We start from the raw sequence: 15,745 nt of genomic DNA on the forward strand, positions 1-15,745 counted from the left end.
GCTGGTTTGCTAAGTCAGAGGCTCAGGGCAAGAACTCCCCTCCCAACTCTGCACTTTCTGGTAGATGAGAAACTGAGGCCCAGAGAAGTCAATACTTTCTTACTTAGCATTATACAGGAGTGAGTTAGCAGCAAAGCTGGGCTCAGAGCCCTCATCTCCTGACTAATCCTTGTGTTCTTTACACCACACTGTGTGGCCTTAACATGAAATGAGTATATATTTGGGGAGGGTTCTTGATGTGGCTGATGGGGGGATAAACAGGGGAAATACTGGCTAAAATAATAATAATAATAATAATAATAATAATAATAATAATAATAAAATAATAGACTTAGCGCTCCAGGACTCGTTACCTGGCTGCCAAGTCAACACCACCACCATTGACTGATGGAAGATTCCAGACAAACGTTCATTCAAAGATGAACCATTAACTGTAAATCAAAACCTAGAGTGAGCGCTGAGTCATAAAGCGAATTAGAATAAGTGGGTAAATGGATGGCTGATCTCAGCCCCAACAGCGAGGATCGGAGTTAGGGAGGCTTCTAGAAGGGGTGTCTAATAGAAAAATAGTCCTAGGCGTCTCCCCCAGAAGCAGGCGAAATAGCAGGCGGCATGTTATTCAATTAAAAGCGCTATTCAATGTTTTGTTCCACTGGGCTCTGAAGGCCTGGCTGACGGTGACAAGGATGGTGGCAAATTCCGTTTGGTCACCACTTTACAACGGAGGAAGGCTTTAACTCATCGTCCTACTGGATGCTCTGCGGTCCTGGAGCCTGCACTCTTTAGCCTTCATTTTTGTGTCAGAGGAAGCAGCTATAGGACTTGCTCAGGGTCACACTGGCCGTTCCGGAGGCCAGCTGGAGGCCGAGCGGCTGGGCCTGGCCCCACGTGCTCCTCCCGCACCCCAGGGAGAGCGGGGCGCGGGCCTGAAAGGCGAAAAGCAGCTGCACAGCCCCTGGGCAAGTGAAACAGCCCGCAGGCCCGGTACGTACAGCAGCTCAGTCAGGTGCTTCCCCGGCCCCTCCCGGGCCACCCGCACAGGCCTGTGGACATTTGGCCACTCGGGATCCCCCGGGTCTGGCGCTTATCCATGTGAATACCTGACAGGAAGAGGCACATGGAAGCGTTTTGTAAATGTTTCATTACCTCTTTCTCCCCCTTGAAATGCTGGTCCGTACACTGCCGGTTCCACTCACTCTGCCCTGTTAAGGACGTCGGGGGCAGGTGATCGAATTCTTTCCATTTCACAGATAAGGAAACGGAGGCTGGGGAAGCGTGTCAGATGTCCTGTTGCTTCACAGTGGCAGAGGGGTAGGGATGAATACCGAAAGTTGGTGAGGGTCCACGGGGCAGAGGGCTCTCTCTGGACCGGTTCATTTCCTCCCCCGAGCCGCTGGGAAAGGGAGGCATCGCTGCCCCATCTTACACCCAGGACGCGGAGACTCAGGAAGGCCAAACCACCTGCCCAAGCGACGGACGACGGAGCCAGGACTCAACAGCCAGGCTCTCAGACCCCAAAGCCGATGTGTGCAGTTGCTGTGAAAGCCACGCTGGGGGGTGTGGGCGTGGGGGGTAGGAGGGCAGGGGGGTACGGGGGTACTAAGGGGGTGCGGGGGGTGCAGTGTCAGGCACCAGGCAAGTCCCTCCCCCAACTATCAGGACTGACAATAGCTTCCTGAGCTTTAAGATGTGCCAGGAGTGGGCTGAGCTCTGCCCACGCAGACTCTGGAGGACAAGGCACACTTCCGTGTCTCTGAATCCTCACGTGGCACAGAGCTGGCCCCCTTGGCTCAAAGCACCCACCCCAGCTCCTGGGTCCTTTTTTTTTTTTTTTCATTTCTACTGTGCAGACCAAAGGACAGGGTGGGCTCTCTGACTGCTACTCACATCCCAAATCACTGCATGCACACCCTGCCAAGGGAGCCGAAGTCCCCCAGCCAGCTCTCTGCACTCAGGGAACCAGGCCAGCTCCCAAGGGTGCCTCGAACCCCTCCACGTCTACCTACACCACTGCTGTCCACCATTCCCACAATTCCCACTCAGGTTGTCTTCTCTCACTGCCCGAAAGGAATGGTTTGATGGTGAGAAACATTTCCACATGAAAGCTTGGGTGTCTCTGAGTCATCATTTATTGCTTTGTTTCCGTGGTTTATACTTTTTTTTTTTTTTTAACTTAAAAGAGAGGGCAGGAGTGATGAGTGTGGATAGGATGAGTAATCCCAGCTCCTCTGGGCTCCGGTGGGAAGATGGAAATAAGAAATGGAGACAAGAGTAGGGGAGAGGATGGGAGTGGCTGGGAGGGCTGGGCTGGGGGAGCACTGACCCCTGTTCCGGATGGTTAGGACTTGGGCCCCAAGTCAGAAAGTACTGCAATCCAAACAAGGTTTATGTGCTCAGCTGCAGAATGTGGGCGTGTGGAGGCAGGAGACAGGGAAGCATTCCAACCAAGTGATCCATAACCCACAGAGGGATGGCCCATGCAAATCTCCCACAGCTTCAAGGCCCAATCAACAGCCACCTTCAGGTGGCCTTTGGCAGACCACCCCAACCAAGAGTGCTTCCCTCTCCTTCTGAGTTGGAAACTTTCATTTGTGCTGAGGGGTAGGTGGCTTTGCTGGTCCCCATCGCCCTTTATATTCTCACTGCCTCCCCCATTCCGGTGTGAGCTCTTGGAGGGCAGGGAGCTTGTTTTCACCACCTTTGTATCTTTTGAGCATGGGACACCCCAATAGTCCACTGTTGAGGTGATGCATGCCACACCCCATATCCAGAGCCATGAACTTCCAAGCAAACACTCGTGGACGGAGTTTCAGAAAGCAGCATCAGATAAAAATCACACAATTTGACGTTGGGTCTTGGGCTCTATACTGTGTGCAAAGTCCTTTCATATTCTTGTAAAGCACGTGTCAGGTGATATTAAGCTCACTCTACAGATGAGAAAACTGGGGCACAGTGTGAGTGATTAACTGATGACTAGTTAGAGTAAATAGAAATAGCTCTGCAGCCAGGGTTCTGACCTTAGTCTGATATTCTCTGAAGGGGCTGGAGGTTTCTATCATCTCTGAAGCACATGACAAAATAATTCTGGAAAACACCACATTGCTATAGCCCACTCTCACCCAGGATGCACAGCATGTATCCGTAGAGCCAAGGCTCCAAAGAAATCTGTTTGGCTTAGCTCAATACAGCCTTTTCCAAATGCGACCGTACCTGGAACTCTTTTGCATGAGACACCAACGTAACCTGCACTAGGGAAACGTTCCACTGACCTGCTGTGACTCTCCTAAAGTGGAACTCACACTCCCAGGAGAAGCAGGATATATGGAGAAGGAGGCTTTAGCTGGATGAATAAACCTCTAATGGTGAAAGTTGAGGGCTCAGCCAGCTAGGAGGGATGTTGCCTCTTCTATTCTTCCTTTCCTCCTCCTTCTTTTCCTTCTCTTTCTCTTCCTCCTCCTATTATTCTATTATTACTCAATTATTATTCTACTTTTCATTATTAAACTTCTCAGATATGCACAAATAGAAGAACATAATAAATCCCTAGGTGTCCGTCACCAATCACAAAACCAGCTTCAACAATATGCGACAATCTGCCATTTTTGCTTCATCTCTTTTCTCTGGAATATGTTAGAGAAAATTCCAGATATCATGTCAGTGTCTAACACTGCCACAGTAGTACATGCCTTAAAAAGTCCATAATAATTCCTGGATATCCAATGCCCATCCTGGACCTAACATCCCTGATGCGCTCAGATTGGTCTGTCTACAGCAGGAAGGCCCCAAATCAGGACTCAAATCAGATCCACGGAGTGCGTTTGCTTGGTGTGTTCCTTAAGACCCTATTAATCGGGGCACCTGGGTGACTCAGTCAGTTGAGCATCTGACTCTTGATTTCAGCTCAGGTTATGATCTCAGGGTCATGGGATTGAGCCCCATGGTGGGCTCTGCATTCAGCAGAGAATCTGCTTTTTTCTCTCTCTCTCCCTCTCCTTCTGCCCTGCTTATGCATGCTCTCTCTCTCTCTCTCTCTCTCTTTCTCTCTGTCTCAAATAAATAAATCCTTAAAAAGAAGAAGAAGACTCTACTATTAGCAAAATGAGGGCATTTGTCCTGAGGTCTTGGCGTGGCTTGGTGAGGGCTTCCCTGCTGTGGTGTTTTGCATGTTCCTCTAGTTCTTGCATAAAATAGTTAGATTTACAGGCTTGAGCAGATTTAGGTTCAGGTTTACAGCAAGTAAATATCATAGGTGATGCTGTGTCCTCCTATTGTACCTGGTTGTCCAACTTTTAGCAAAGCTAATATTGATCCATGGGTGTAGGTAACTTTTTGAGCAACTGGATCTTTCCAGTGCCTCCAAAATTATATCACACCCTAAAATTTGGTTCTAACCCATTGTGATTTGCCCATTTTCTAAGAATTCATGGAGACTCTCCCTATCAAGGTCCAGTACTCTATCAGTATATCCTTTTTTAGGCTGTCTGTGACGTTTAACCTTTCCTTTTTTTTTTTTTTTTAAGAAAATGCATTTTTAAATGACCAGTCAAGCTGGGGGCACTGTGCTCCCTTCAGGCAAGGCCCTACCAGCAACTCTGTGCACTCAGCTGGAATCCCAGGTCTCAAACCTGGGAGATTGCTCCAGCAATGTAGATTGCTCCACCCATCTCCTAGAAGAGGAGTCAGAATCTCAAGGAGAACAAGAACACATAGCTGAAGATGATAAATATGCATCCAAAATTTTTAAAAACCAAATTACACAAATCAAGCTTATTCTGAGAGGTTCGTTTTGCCAGGGGTCTCTAGTGCTCCAATCAGCATAATTAAATACCAAGATCTCTCTAGAATTGATTGTGGTTTTCACATTTTTTATCATCCAAGGACCATTTCGGCAGGATGATTTTAAGCTAATAAGAACCCCCAAATTAGAAACTAATTAAGGAGATGGAAAATACAAACGTATTTGTTTTTAGTCAGGCACTATTTTTATCAGAGGAATCATGAAAAATTAAAATTGTTAAATACCCATATGAAGGTTGTCAGGCAAGGGCAATGTGGCTTTCTGCCTCTGCCTGCTGCAAAACCGTAAAGGGATATATCAGAAACTATTCCTTATGGGCCCCCAGGAAGCAACAGAGACCCCAATCTTAAAAGAATAGAATTGCACACTGTTTGGCCTGGCGAGGGAAAGAAAGGGTGCCGCTGTAAGACTTTCGATCTTTGGTGACCAAGATTCCTAAGCACTTCTTACTTTTCAAATGCATGTGGAGTTGGCGTTGTTGCAGTAGGCTCTCTCATGCCCACTGAATAGATGAGGACACTGAGGCCCGGGGAAGGTGAGCGATCTGCACAGGATCACACAGCAAACTTCGAAAGAGCCATGGTTCTGTCTCTATCTAAATGTGCTTGATTCTGTGAAACATCCTCTTCACTGTCCTCCAGATGCGCCACAGATTACCTCTTAAAATAGATGTTAAGTCACAGTGACACCGGTTTGGAGGATCCTTTTAGATTCGTGACAGCTTTGAGAACTCAGGCCCCAGGGAGAAGCAGCAGGAGGCAGGAGCCAGCTGCTCCCAGGGAGGGACAGGACCTCCTGTCTAGAGAGGCAGCAGCACAGGGACCCATGGGCCACTGCAGTGAGCATCAGAGGACTGCTGACCCCATCAGACGCCACCAAGTGTTGATCCAACCTTGAAAACAGTGCTTCAGCCCCCAGGCCTGCAGTCTCCATCTGTCCTGTCGACTTTGCACTGATTCCAGCGCAGCAGACACCCCCTGACCTTCCACACCAGCCCAGGAGGACATGGGATCTGCCTCACACGCTCTCTTTAAACCTCCATCTCTCCGGCAGAATTTGCCCCAAACCTCCATTTTCTTGCTGTGGTTGGGGGCCGGTGGCTGAAGCAGATGTCATTCACAAAATAATAAAATGCAGACTCCCTTTCCCCAGAAAGAGCAGCACACTCTGCGGCCGTGGGTTCCCTTGCCTCAGAGGCAGTTGCCTGCATGCCGAGGACTGGGGAAAGGCAGACGTGGGCTTTTGTCTCAAAGGAGAATGGAAACAGAGAAGTTGAAGGACATGCAGCTTTTGGAGCAGGATCCCTGAGATGGGTCCCAAGACACTTAGGACGACAGCTTACATAAGAGGTCCTAGAGTGGCCGGCAACCCTCACTGCTGAACAGAGCCAGTGGTGGTGTCCAAGCCCTAGAGACGAAGGCCTAGGGGCTCCAACATTCCCTATGGCAGGCGACTATGTGGATCTGGAGAAGGAGGGGCCCCAGGCAGGACTGGTGCCATGGGTTGGGGTCCAGGCCTCAGCCTCCAACCCCATTTTTCCTGACCTGCAAAGCCCTATCATTACCATACAATGGACAGAACTACAGAAATGCCTGCTAGGAAACTTCTGCCAAACTTTGGGGAACTCAAACTGGTTTTCATTTGATTTAGAAAATTAGCAAGGATTCTATCTTGACAGCGAATGTCACAGAGTAATCACTGGTGATTGTATTTAAGTCCTCATCGTTACCCAGCACGATACAAATGATTAGTACCGCATCCCACAAAGCCTCTGGAAGCTCGGAAAGCTTTAGGAACTGCCTGAGGTCAGCCTCAAACTGGCAGGTGCTGGGGTCCTAAGGGCCAGCTGGGGAGACCCACAGCCAGCGCTGGTTCCAGAAAATATAAATCACCATCTAGAACAAGTGATGCAAGACATCTCGGATTATTGAAGCCAATTTCCACTCGGATGCATTACAGACATGTCGTAAGAAGAGGACATAATAGTAGGTCCTATTGTTAAGCTCAGGATACACCTGGCCTCTAGGTGCCCCATGGCAAGATATTCTAGATTCTAGACCTGAGGTGTCCAGTACAGTAGCCACAAGCCACCTGACATGAGCACCTGAAATGTGGCTAGTCCAAACTGAGGGGCACTGCCAATCTCAAATACACCCTGGACTCGAAAGACTTTGTATGAAAAGAAGAATGTAAAATATCTCATTAATAATTTGCATATTGGTTATAGATTGAAATAATAATACTTGGGCCCCTGGAGTTAAACGAAACACATAATATTACAATTAATTTTACTCTCTTACGTTTGTTTACCATTTTTACGTGGCTACTAGAAAATTTAAAATCCCAGGTGTGTACAGATGTGTGTACATCTGTGACTGGTGCCCAGACTCCCCTGGGCAGCCCTGCTGCAGGACCCAAGGCTTGCCTTGGCTTCTACACCCGGCTCACCCGGCCCCGCTCCCAAGAACAGCGCTGCGAGCCGAGGAGCCAAGACTCTCCAAGCATTCCGAGAATGTCCTCTCTTCTCAACGCTTCTGGAAATTCCTGGACCCACCCACCCCGCCCTCCATCCTACTCGACACCCATAAGGAACCCTAGGCCCAGCAAACTGCCAAAGCACATGAACACAGTCACCATTTCTGAGTGTTTGAATCCACCTTGAGCTACATCTTCCATGGCCAGACATATCCCGAAAACCAGGTTTTCAGAGTTCAGACCTCAGACCTCTTTAGCAATTGGAAGTGCTGGGAATTAGGATGCATTTCTCCCAGCCTCCTTTACTCCCACCCCTGCCAAGAGCAGCAAAATGCAAGTAAACTCAAGTTATTGATCACTTATTACGGTGCCAGCTGCTGTGCTAAGTGTTTTTGCATATCTCCTTTTATTTAATTCTCCCAACCAGGCTGTGAGTGAGAAAGTATTGTCCCTGTCTTGGAGATGGGAGCCCAAGGCTCCCATAGTCCTGGTTCTGTCCCCACTGCCATGTTTCTTCCTGTGCCCCATATTTCTTCCCTTGGCAGCAAAGATGCCTCACACCTCTTTGCATTTCTGGCACCTCGCACAGTGCCCAGTACACAACAGGTACTTGGTAATACTGATAAATTAGGCCAAGAACCTCTTCACAGACCCGATCCTTTGCTCTCTCTTGCTTTGGTCAGGAAGCATATTGCCCCTACCTTCCTGAAACCACACACATGATGAAAATCCTCACACACTACCCTGTGGGGCTGGACCTTTTCTGCCCCTATCACCTGTCACCATGGGGCCCTCTGGAGTCAGCCCTGCCTAGGTCCCCAGTCAAGTCTGAGACATAGAGACCTCCTTCCCCACTGAGAGGGGGGTTTGTGAACAGTCCAGGGCCAGTGTGCTGGCATCTGGGGAACCCAGAGGAGCTGCCTGCCGCCCTGGCTGAGCCCCTCCAAGCACAGCAGTCCCCTGACTGTCCTTGCTGGCTCCCCAGAGCGCAGCCCCCCTTCTACTTCCTTATACACAGGAGCTAAGTCCTGGGCCTGCCTGGTGCTTGTGGCTGACCCATTTCCTAGAGCTGGGCTCAGCTTTCTAAATTCCTTCTTCATCTTATTCTTTCTGCCTGATTTAGAACAAGGCCACCCAGAAGTCCTAATACTCTGCCCCTCCCCACCCTTGGCTTGACCCTATGGATCCTGACACTGGCCTGCACTGGAATGGAATTTGCCACACACCCTCGGGCCTCCTGCCCCAGGCCATTGGTCCTTCCCCTGCCCTGGTCAGTTTCCCAAGGCCCTAAGCTATTTTTGCTTCTGCCCTAGGCTGCCCTAGAAGTTGCCGGAGTGGTACCCTATATGACACACAGAGTAAAGACCAGATGACCAATGGGAACAGGCCCTCCATCAGATCAGAATTCACCTTTGGGGTCTCCAGTCCTACTGGCTCCCTGTTCTTCTAGCCTCAAACCTCCGCCTTCTGGGCTCTGGGGACCTGCTTGATGCTTCCTGCTTGGCTGACTTCCCAGGGTCAACTTTTAGAACCAGGATATTTGCCAGCCCTTTCCTGTGCTCCCAAACCTGCACTCATGACTTCCCCAGCCACCGTCTATCATCCGCTACTTGACCTAGCACCTGTGGAGGGATGGAGGGATCCATAAAGTCCCCCTTCCCTATATTCTACAAGGAATACTACCCATCGCCTCACCCTGACATTGGAGAAATCTCAATCAGGAAGGCTTCCCAGCCAGTGAGGTCTCCCGATCTATCCCTCATGTGTCCCCACTTCATGGATATATGAAAGCACTCCTGCACCCCTCGTTGCCTCAGTTTCACCACTGGCACCAAGACCTTGCTTCCCAGGGGAGCTTGTGGGGAATGACTTTTTGATGTGTTACTTCGAGTTCTTCAAATGGGAGGTGCTAGCTACATCTATAAAGGCATCATGTCTTCCCATAAGGCATAGGAAGTGAACCCACCTGATGCTAAATCTTCCGATGCCTGGCTCCAGCGAGTGCATGGGGCAGAAACTAATAACTATAAAGCACCCATCTATCATCTTATCAGGCCTCACGGCACTTTGTTTGCATAGTTATCTTTCTAAGGGTTGACATTTTATGTCTACGGCAGGCTGATGCATTCTCCTACCTGCCATATCACTCAGAGAGGATAGATGAGCCTCGGGTTCATTACCTGTCATTACACCGTGTACATGTTGCTGGGGGCCAAAGCATCGATTCTTCTCAAGTCTCCCCAGTGGTGGAGCTTGCCTTTCTCGGGGGCTCCAGGGCTAGCGGTCTGCAGATTATGCTCACTCCTCAGGCCCTGGCTGGGCTCCAAACCATCCCTTCCTGCTTTCCTGGCTGGCCCGCTGCTCAGAGGTGGCAACACATTCTGAGCTCCCAGCTGCTTCAGAAGGGGTCTGCAATAAGAACAGAGGCCTCTGTTGCCTACCATGAGCAGAAACACATGCCCAAGTTTTAACCGTGCTAGAATTTTCCAGCCGTCCTCTTCTGCTCTTTATTATTAGGTCCTGCAATTCCTGGTGACCATACGGATTTTATCTCCACCGGGGTCTTCACGGCCAATGTCCCACCCACCAGCCCTGCCCCCAGGATGTCCTTCATTCCTGTTTTCTTACCTCTATTTCCTTGTGTCTGCCTGAAAGACCCACCCTTCATGCTACACAGTATTCAGAATTCAGCTCGTAACACCAACAGAACCTCACCGTCCCAGGAAAGAAGAAGGAACTGGGTGCTTTCCTGCTGCTGGTGAGATCACAAAAGGCAGAGCCACATCTAAAGGGGACATTCCTTAACTCTTGCAGCCTAGGCCCCCAGGGTGAGGCTTCCAGCCTGCTGTGGTTTGGGGGCTCCAGGCAGGCCGCCCACCTATGGCTTCTTATGCACCTCCTTTCACCCCCTTGGGCTCAGAGCAAGAGACAAGGGTGGAGATGAAAGCCTCTTGGAGTAAGGGACACAGACTGGCTTTTGCAGAGTGACTACATCTCTGAGCCAAGACCATGGCCTGCACTCTAAGGGGCAGGAGGTCTGCTCACCTCTGGAGACTGGGTCCCTACGAGCCACAGCCCTGTACCTCTGACCAGTCATGGCCTCCACTTCTGAGGGTGCAGAGGGAGGGTTCCTGCTCTCCAGATGGCTGTGATCCTGAGCTCCGCCCCAACCCTGGGCTCCCCTGAGCCTCAGTGAATCCACAGCTAAGAAGGGGCTGTGGCAGGTGGAGAAGCCCCCCCAGGCACCTCCAGGTCCCATGAATCCTTTAGCATGATGAAGACAATGTCTGACAACACACATAATGATTCATACCCTTCAAGCTGCCCTTATGTCCACTGGCCCTCTTTGGTATCAGAAAAGCAATGTAAAGGGGTATCTTAAAGATGAGGACACAGAGCACAGAGATTTTGAGAACCTTGCTAAAGGGCACACTGTAAGAGGGTGAGAGAACCAAGACAGGAACCCCTGATTCCCAGTTGTCATCCTTCCCCTGGTCTTAGGTTAACTTCACAGCACCTCAGGGGTGGTGGATCGACAGGAACGGGAAGGGGAAGGAACAGACACACTCGGCCTGCTGTGGGAGGACGGAGACAAGATGAGGACAGTCATGTCTTTGGTTTCTTCCCTGAGAGGAAAGTCTGGGAGGAGGAAGCACACAGAGAAGAGAGTGATAAATAGGAAGACAGGAATGCACAGGCTCCTAGTTAACAGGCACAGTTCAGGCAAAGAGGAAACGAGCCGTGATAACGAGCCACAGCTTTGGGGTGTGCAGGCTGTGCCAACCTTGAGCCTCCTGGGGAACCCACCTCTACAGCTCTGACCTCCAAGGCATTTCTGGGCAAGGCATCACTGGGGGTGTTATTTGTTCATCACGTGGAACAAGCAAGGCAATTACTATCACCATTCACAAAAAGCAAATACACATTTATATGTTCTTTTTTTACAGGGGACACATTCCTAAATAATAAAAATGAAAAAAAAAAAAAAACCCCACAATGTTCTTCCACCCATATAAAGAAAGATCTGCTCCTGGACAATGGGATTCCTTGCTTGATACCAAAGCTGCTCTGCTCCCATTGACAGTGAGGAAGTTGCCATTTGGAAATTCCTACCTAGAAATAGAAGGTGGGGCCAACCCAGCTCCTTCCAGAGCAACCAATACAGGCCACAAGCCTGAAAACCCTGGACAGGTGGCAAACCGTGGAACTAGGCAGGACAATGACCAAACACCAACGACATCCACAGAGCCCAGGGCAGACCCACACACCCACCTCAAGTCCACAGCAGGCCAGACCTCCGAACACCAGGCTTTGGGAAGAACAGCACACTGTTCCCTTGGCATTAGCTCCCTGAGTCCCAGGCAGCCCAGTGGGTCTCCAGCCACCCTTAGAGCAATTCAGTGAGTCCTACTATGTGCGGGGGACGGAGAGCCAGCTGAACCCGTCAGAAACCAGTCACTGGCTTCTGCCGCCGGCTGCACAGTCATCTGGCAGCTATAGCTCCAGAGGCAAGCAGCTAAAGCTCATAAATTCTTGCTGGGGGTAGGGAGGACGAGGAGAGGCACGCTCGAGGGCCCTCCTGCAAGGTGGGACTGAACCACATTCACAGCAGATGGTGCTGTCGCCCTCACTCCGGGATTCTCATTCCTAATTATCTGTGCTGTCAGCAAAACAATTAACCCTCGAAGAAAAATTGCGCCGTCCACTCCCAACCATATGAAAAGGCAATTTTTCCCAAGGACGAGGGACACTTAGGGCAGCAGCGGATGGAAAGTAGGGCAGCCTTGCACGGGGCTCTGGCTCTCACCCACCCTGGGCAATTTCACCATCCTCTGACCTCCGTGGTCTCCGGGAGAAGACCAGCCCCTCCAGGCTCAGAGCCCACACTTCCTTTTCCCCAAAGAAGGTGGGGAGCCCCAGCCCAGGTGTCCCCCCAGCCCCACAGTGCTACCGTTCTACAAGCCCTGGTGTTTTCCTCCAAATGCTAAGTTCCTTTGGAGCTGAGACCGCTTTTCCGTTTGTTCATTCATTTGCTCCGCTTGCTTATTCATCTGTTTGTTCATTCATCCAGTTATTGCGTATTTACCATGTTGCTCCCAGGAGATACAAAGAAAATATCTATTCAGCCTTCTTGACCACTGCTTGGAGCCCTTCTTCCCTGAGACGTGCAGAGGGGAGGGGAGGACAGGGCAGGGAGAGGTGGGGGCCGCCAGCCATTGCCTGAGTACTTGGCAGGGCCTTGGTTTCAGGCTGATGGAGGGAAATCCTGCTGCTGCATTTGGATTCTCTCAGAAGATTCGGCTGCAGCCCCTTGGCAGCGAGGCAGAGCTGGATTTGAGCAAGCCACTTTGGTCCTGGGAGGCCCGTGGCAGGCCTGCAGAGGGCGGAGGGGTGGGATGAAGGGAGAGCCCTGGGCCCCCACCCGCGCTGCTCCCACGGGGCTGGGACAGCACAGGGTCTGCACCTCCAGGCACCCAAGAAGTATCAGGTGAGCTGAACGAGCCCGACAGCCCCTCTCCCGAGGAACTGTTTTAAAAGCAAAAGGAGTTTTTACAGGGCTGAGGCATGAGGCTTGTTCTCCAGGAGGCTCCCATTTAAGGCCCGGATCACTCAGTCTCATTCGTCCATCCTCACATGCTGCTGCGGAAGAGGAAACGGGGAGCAGGAAATTGTGGAACCTTTGTGGTCAGTGCTGAGCAAGCCTTCGGGGCTGAGGCCATGAGAGCCACATTTTACAGGTGCCATCCGCAAAGGCTGATGGGCTGGCTGCTGTCAGACAGGGAGATGGAGCAAGGCCCTGCCATGGCGGCTCCATATCCAGCTGCACTCTCGTCCCACCCAACTGCCCCCCAAGACCAGCCCTGAATAGACCAGGGACCCCCACTCCCCTCACCACCCAGGGATAAAGGAAAGCCCAGGTCAGGACACTGCCAGACCCCCTACTCCGACAGGGGCAGTGCTCTGCCCCCCACCCCCCAAAAGAAGTGCAGGAGACAGAGGGACAGACAGGGTGGGGGGGCGGGGTGGGGAGCTGGGGCCCCTCCTCCACCACCATTTTGCCCAGTTGAAGCCTTGTGCTGTCCTTCTTCCCTCTCCATTGCCCACCCGGCTACCGGTGCTTGCCCTCACCCAGGGCCCAGGAGCACAGGCTCGGATGCCAGCTCCTCGGCATAAAAGGAGTGTGTTTATATTCAAAGCGGGCTGTTGCCCACTCAGAATCTCCCCACTCGAAGGCAGCGCATGTGACTGCACCCCCTGCCTGGAGTCCAAGCGGGACAGACGCCAACCTCTGGCTGGAGACGTTTCTAAATATGAGCCTGGCACAAAGAGTCAGGTTCCCAGGCCTCCTCTGCCCTGGGAGACCCAGCCAGGATTTTTGAGGCAGCCGGGAGGGAGAAGGCTGGGGGCAGGCAGGATCAGGAGGCAGCCAGCTGAGACAGCCATCAGCCCTGGAAATATCGCCTGCACCCCTCCCTGGCCTTCCAGCCTCGTTAAGGGAAGAGAAAGGATTGCCCTGCATCCAGAAAGTCTAATCAATTGCCCGCAACCCTTGGCAGTGGAGACAGGAAAGCCACTGCCTTGCTCAAATGTGCACACGGATTAAAAATATACAAATGGAATATTTTTCTTCCCCTCTCCTCAACCCCCTGAAGCCTGGGATGCTCGTTAAAAATAGCCTCGATGTGGCGTGGATCCTACAAAACCCAATGGTTGGCAGGGAAATTAAGGAGCCACTGGAGACAGCGCTAAGTGGTTACCCCTGGGGAGCAGGGCTGGGGAGGGCCCGGAGAGGGTGCTTTTAGGTGGTTCTAGAGGCACTGCTTGGGTTTTTAACAATAAGCAGACACTAGTTTTATTGGTTAGGTTTTTTGTTTTCTTGTTTTTTTAATGAAAGTTTACCCATCGCACCCTCTAGTCAAAGCTTAACGCTGAGCTTGTACTGACCTGGCCTGGTGCTGACTGACTGGCAGTGCCCTGACCCCTCGGCACCCGGGGCAACAGGTACAAAGACAGCCCAGAGTCATGGAAAAAGCCCTGAATCCAGGATCAGGGCCTTGGGTCTGTAACTAGCTGGCTGTGTGACCTTAGACAAGTCATTGAGCTCTCGGGGCGTGAGTGCCCTTACCTATAAGATGAGTTGGATTAAATGCTAAACCAGGTACCTTCTAGTCCTGGCAGTCCACCATTTTTAGGTATTGAGGGGAAAACATCTAAGACCTGCCCTGTATTTCTCCCCTGTGTCCCTGGGCCAGAGGTAGGGTTTTGGAACCAGGAAGCAGGTAGGAAGGAGAGAAGCTGTTCTGAGAGCAGAGACCGACTCCATCCTTCACTGATGAAATGCAAGGTAGAAAAAGCATCACTTCAGGACCACCGTGTCCTGGGTTCAAATCCTGATTCCACTGTCAGTAACTACGTGAACTCAAGAAACTGCTTATTACTAGTGCAAATCAACTCCCTCCTCTGTAACATGGGTAAGAATACCCATATCCAACGTGGGTGTGAATATTAAATGCAATAAAATGCAATAGTAGCCAGCTCATGGGAGGAGCTTAATATCCTTTTATTATTTTCTCTCTCCTGTCGTTCACTCTACCCAGCATTGCAGGGGAATTTAAGGGTTGGGCCCCAGATCAGGCTTGTGTCCCAGCTCCACCGCCTGTTAACTGATGACCCTGGGCAGGCACCCTAATTTCTCTGTGCCTCAGCTTGCATCCCTATAAACTGGGAGTAGCTACAGCTGGTTGCCGCAAGTGCCCCAGCCCACACTCTCACCTCTGCTAGCCAACCGGGCCCTCAGCTTTCCATCCTGCATCTTCCATGGGTTCACCATGTAGGACTTTCTTCCCAGGCACCGCCCCCCCCCCCAACCTCTCCAGGGTTCCTGGCCCACTGTAGCCCACCACCTGGATTATCCTGCCGATCTGGCCCTTCCTCATTCACGCCTACCTTCTCTCCATTTGGTCTCCGCTCAGCAAGTTGCACACCTGGCAGGGAGTGTGGATTTTATCCCAGAGGCACGAGGGGAATGTGTGTTTCAGATCAGTGCTTCCCAAGCTTTAATGTGCTTAGGAATCACCTGGGGATCTTGTCGAAATACAGATGCAGACTCTGATTCAGGAGGTCCCAGGTGGGGTCTAAGATTCTGCATTTCTAACAAGCTCCCACAGGACACCCATGCCACAGGTCTGGAACCATCCTTTGATTAGCAAGGCTGGAGAGTGGAGGAAATCCATGTGTGTGTGTGTGTAGGGGACATGGACAAGGCAGACCAATTACTCAAATAAAAAAAAAAAAGGTATAAAATGTTGACTGAGATGGTACAAGAACCATCTCAACCATGAGAAACCAAAGGTGGATTCAAGAGATGCTGAAGAGGAAAAGCAGGAGGATGTTTGATGAAATTATGTGACCAGATCCAATGAAAATCACACTGATTGGCAGAGCGTAGGAATACAGAGCGATGCTTACTAC

At 51.0% G+C, this 15,745-nt stretch overlaps 1 protein-coding gene across 7 annotated transcripts in view; it reads right to left on the reverse strand.

Moving 5' to 3' along the window:
• Nucleotides 1-15,745, reverse strand: part of LOC140634874 (zinc finger and BTB domain-containing protein 7C) — a 335,185-nt gene that overhangs the window by 257,638 nt on the left and 61,802 nt on the right. For 4 of the 7 annotated variants that reach the window (XM_072828526.1, XM_072828523.1, XM_072828529.1 and 1 more), the window contains exon 2: nt 9,454-9,682. The exons of the other annotated variants lie outside the window; for them this stretch is intronic. The gene's annotated coding sequence lies outside the window, so the exon portion shown is untranslated. The remainder of the gene's footprint in view (nt 1-9,453; nt 9,683-15,745) is intronic. 7 annotated transcript variants of the gene reach the window in all.

This window comes from Canis lupus, chromosome 6, assembly GCF_048164855.1.
Source record: "Canis lupus baileyi chromosome 6, mCanLup2.hap1, whole genome shotgun sequence".
NCBI lineage: Eukaryota > Metazoa > Chordata > Mammalia > Carnivora > Canidae > Canis > Canis lupus.